Source organism: Triticum dicoccoides, chromosome 4A, assembly GCF_002162155.2.
Source record: "Triticum dicoccoides isolate Atlit2015 ecotype Zavitan chromosome 4A, WEW_v2.0, whole genome shotgun sequence".
Lineage (NCBI taxonomy): Eukaryota > Viridiplantae > Streptophyta > Magnoliopsida > Poales > Poaceae > Triticum > Triticum dicoccoides.
Window position 1 is genome coordinate 116,549,106 of NC_041386.1, and position 5,079 is coordinate 116,554,184.

The 5,079-nt window shown below is 49.2% G+C and overlaps 1 pseudogene; it reads left to right on the forward strand.

The window, feature by feature from the left end:
• The first annotated feature begins 381 nt into the window (after positions 1 to 381).
• Positions 382 to 3,455, forward strand: LOC119288756 (annotated as a pseudogene).
• Positions 3,456 to 5,079: the final 1,624 nt, after the last annotated feature.

Here is a 5,079-nt window from a genome sequence, read left to right on the forward strand (position 1 = left end):
TTTTTTTGCCCAGGTAAAGCAAGCTAGCGAACAAGTTTAGGCCTTTGTTAATTGATCGAGCGCTGCTGTTGGGGAGCCAGCGAGCCCGGGCAAGTGCCCAGGGTCGCTGGGCGGTGCCTCCGCCACTGAGCACGGTGATGGGGACAGAGATCCAGTGACATGGGTAGAATAGTCTGTGTGTCTTTTCGCCATAGCTCCAAGTCAAAGTCCAGATGAGACTTATTGTCGTACTGATAGTGAAGGCCATAGCATTATTCTCTTACTGCTAGTCAAATGCACATGTGCAGCTCCATCCATCTATATAACCCCATGCCTACACCGTGCAGCATCACACCAGCTTCCATTGCTGGGTTTCTTCGCCCGAGTCGAGACTTGAGAGCTATGGTTCTTGGAGCGTTCTTCGCAACTGCAGCCTCGGTGCCATGGAGGCGGAGCCTCCTCCTGCTCCCGACCCTTGTGCTCCTGTGGCAGCTCTGCCGGTTGCTGCACCGGCTGTGGTGGCGGCCGCGGTGCCTCGAGCGGGAGCTCCGGTCCAAGGGCCTCCGCGGCACGTCCTACCGCTTCCTCACCGGCGACCTCAGGGAGCAAGGCCGGCGGAACAAGGACGCCTGGTCGAGGCGGCTGCCGCTGCGGTGCCACGACATCGCCCCTCGCGTGGCACCACTCCTCTGCGATTCCGCCCGGGAGCACGGCAAGGTGAGCCTCTCGTGGTTCGGCCCGATCCCCAAGGTAACCATCGCCGACCCCGAGCTTGCCAAGAGCGTGCTGTCCGACAAGTCCGGGCACTTCGAGAAGCCCAAGTTCCCGGCGATGTGGAAGCTGCTCGCCAATGGCCTCTTGAACCACGAGGGCGAGAAGTGGGTCAAGCACCGGCGGCTCCTCAACCCTGCCTTCCATCTGGAGAAGATCAAGGTACCAGTTTCAGTTTCAGTTTCAGTGCATATTCTCCGAGAACCATTTACTGCTATACAATTGACATGTGGAATGGAATACGACTCTGCAGTGCATGCTGCCAGAGTTTTCGGCGTGCTGTGAAGAGTTGGTGGGCAGATGGACGGAGTCCGTCGGCTCCAGTGGAGGTACGCACGAGATGGATATTTGGCCGGAGCTCAAAAACCTTGCCGGAGATGTCATTTCCCGCACCGCATTCGGCAGCAGCTACCTTGAAGGAATGAAGATATTTCAGCTGCAAACCGAGCAAGCAGAGCGCCTCATCACAAACATTCGGAGGATTCTCATTCCCGGCTACTTGTGAGTTGCTACCAACTGAATTTACAGTTTTCCTTTTTCTTTAGAGCATCTCCAAGCCGCGCAACGCTCCGCGCGCTAAAAGTCGCGATACAGCGCCGGATTAGCCAGCTTTTGCATGCAGCGGTGCGCTGGCTCCAGCGACCGCCGCAAATTAAAGCGCGCCCACACCGCTCCAGCAGACGCGCTATATTTCAGTTTTTTCTACTACATATTTGATTTCGTAGATAGTTCTCCTACTACATATTTGGTTTCGTAGATAGTTTTCCTACTACTACTCGTCCGACTTGGACTCTGTTTTAGTGATGTCCTCCTCGGAGCGTAGGCGTCAAGGAATCGCTCGTCGTCGGAGTTCCAGGAGGACGCATCTCCTAGCACTTGGTCCTCGCGATAGTCGGCTCGCTCCTCTCTCCTCTTCGCCCTCCTCGCCCTCATCTGGGCGAAGAACTGTTTCTCGTTGGTGTCTTCCGGGAAGCGATGACTCCACAGCGCCATGGCTTGCTCGTCCATCTCGGCCAGCCTGAGACGATGCTCCCGCCTCCGATGCTTGCGATGATCCTCGTCAGTGAGAAGCCGCGGGAAAGGCGCCAACTCCTGTGCGCGCTCCCGCGTCGCCACGTCGGCGAAGTTCATGTCCTGGCGGGACCGCAGGAGGCGCCACGCCGCAGCGTCGTACGCGCGGGCGCCCTCCTGGGCGGTGTCGAAAGTGCCGAGACGGAGCCGCATGCCGCTGCCCGACCGAATCTCGACGGAGTAGGTGCCGGACGGACGCACGCGGACGCCGCGGTAGCCCGTACCTCCCCGGCGCCGAGGCGGCATCGTGGCGCGGTGGTGGCGTGTCGGCGGCAGAGCGCGGCAGGGGGCGATGGAGAGACGGAGAGAGCGGCAAAGGGCGATGGAGAGAGCGGCGGGGGCGCTGCAATTTATAGGCGCGCCGGACGCGGCGCGCCAAATGTAGCGCGCGAGCGGCCGCCTTTTCCCACGCGCGCGCAATCGTTTCCCGCGCGTGCTAGTTTCGCGCCACCGCTGAAGCGCGCGTAAACGTTCCGCGCGCGCTATAAAGCCAATTTACCGCGCGCGCGTCTTTTGGTGCGGCTGTTGGAGATGCTCTTATGCGGGGAACTGAAATTACAGTTACACTTGTAATAACCTAACAAGGAACATTCTTTGTAACAAGTACACTTGTAATAACTTAACAAGGAACATTCTTTGTAACAAGTACACTTGTAATAACTTAAAAAGGAACATTCTTTGTAACGGGAAGTGCATGGTATATTTCAGATCTTTGCCAACCCCAAACAATAAAAGGATGCATCAGGTTAATAACGAGGTTGAATCGATTCTACGCGGTTTAATGCGAAAAAAACTAAAGCGATAAAGGAAGGAGAAAGCACCAAAAACGACTTACTTGGCTTATTGCTAGAGTCAAACATGAGGCACACAGATGACAATGGTCAATCCAGCATGGGGATGCCAATTGAAGATGTCATCGAGGAGTGCAAGACGTTTTACTTTGCAGGAATAGAGACAACATCGGTACTACTCACGTGGACCATGATCGTTCTAAGCATGCATCCGAAGTGGTAAGACCGTGCAAGGGAGGAGGTCCTAGGTTTATTTGGGAAAAACAGACCTGAATACGAAGGTCTAAGCCGACTTAAAATGGTAAATATTTAATTGCCAGAAGTACTTCATTTTTTTGATCCTCTATATGATGACACCAACTTTTCTATCGGAGCTACATACCACCCTTTCCTTATATGTTTGTAATTTGCATGCAGGTGACCATGATCCTTTATGAGGTTCTTCGGTTGTATCCTCCAAGCATTCATTTTAGCCGGAAGACATGCAAGGAGGTGCTAATGGGAGACAAAAGATACCCAGCTGGCATGATGATTGAGCTCTCCGTACTACTCATGCACCATGACCCTGACATTTGGGAAAGCGATGTACATGAATTCAAGCCGGAGAGGTTTGCTGAGGGGATCTCCAAAGCGTCCAAGAATTCAGGCGCGTTTCTCCCATTCGGCTGGGGACCACGGATATGCATCGGCCAGAATTTTGCGCTTACTGAGGCCAAGATGGCGATTTGCATGATCCTTCAACGTTTCGACTTCGTGCTAGCCCCGTCCTATACTCATGCGCCATATACCGTGGTAACACTACATTCAATGCATGGCGCACAAATTAGGCTTGGACTCATCTAATTCCTTTCACATTTGGTGGTGTGTGCTTTGATTTTCTTTGATAAATGTATGTGGTATAACTAAGTGCTGAACCTATCAGATGTAATTCAATAATGAAATCCTAGTTGCCGTAATACAGACATAAAATATATGACGTGTTTTATAAAAAATATCAATTTGATCACTAAATGGATTATCAGTAATAGGCCAATTAGTCTGCTTATTAGTGTTTTCTATTGCAGACGGTTTCACAAACAACATTGTGGACGATGAACTCAAACAACCCACATGACTTCTAGAAAGTATGCGTGTTGGATCAATGAAGAATCACACACGACTTCAGCCGGAGAACTGTTTGTGTTAGGCCACCTTGCACAAACGTTTGCACATATACATATGAACGAAAACGTTTTTCTGGGATTCACTTTGTGGGATGTACATATGAACGGAAGCGATTGGGCCTGCATAATTGTCTGCGATGCCTCGGCCGATCGCACACGAGCTCATTTTGCCCAGCGTGTGTGACCGGAGGACCTATCCCCGACGGTTTCTGAGTCATGTGAGAAGGACCCTCTATCGCCCACACTAGCAAGGCGACGGTTTAAAACTCTGTCGCGGAAAGGAGGTTAAAGCCGTTTGTATAGCACGTCTCTGCACCAGTGTATGATACGCTCTTTCACACATAAATTTCCTTATATCTTCCTCAAAATAGCAACCATACCTACCTATTATGGCATTGTCATAGCCATTTCGAGATATATTGCCATGCATCTTCCATCGTTCCATTATTATGACACACGTCATCATTATCATATTGCTTTGCATGATCATATAGCTAAAATAGTATTTGTGGCTCAGCCATCGTACATCACTTTTTATACATGTTACGCTAGATCATTGCACATCCTAGTACACCGCCAGAGGCATTCATATAAAGTCATATTTTGTTCGAGTATCAAGTTTTAAGTAAATAGAAATGTGATGATCATCATTATGCGTTATTTGAGCATTGTCCCAAGTAAGGAAATAATAATAATAACAACAACAATAATAATAATAATATTAATAATAATAATAATATTAATAAAAGAGCCAAAAAGAGCCAAAAAAGAGGCCAAAAAGAGCCCGCCAAAAAAAGAGAGAAAAAGAGAGATATTTTGAAAGGCAACGTTACTATCTTTTTCCACACTTGTACTTTGAAGTAGCACGATATTTTTCATATAGAGTCTCCTATGTAGTCACTTTCATATAACTAGTGGGAATTTTTTATTATAGAACTTGGTTTGTATATTTTAATGATGGGCTTCCTCAAATGCCCGAGGTATTCTATAGCAAACAAGTTGGATGCACACCCACTTAGTTTTCTTTTTGAGCTTTCATACACTTATAACTCTTAGTGCATCGGTTGCATGGCAATCCCTACTCCTTGCATTGACGTCAATTGATGGGCATCTCCATAGCCCGTTGATTAGCCGTGTTGATGTGAGACTTTCTCCTTTTTTGTCTTCTCCATATCATCTCTACTACCATACTCTATTCCACCCATAGGGCTATATCCATGACTTGTGCTCATGTATTGTGTGGGGGTTGAAAAAGCTGAAGTGCATTAAAAAGTATGAACCAATTGTTTGGCTGACACCGGGGT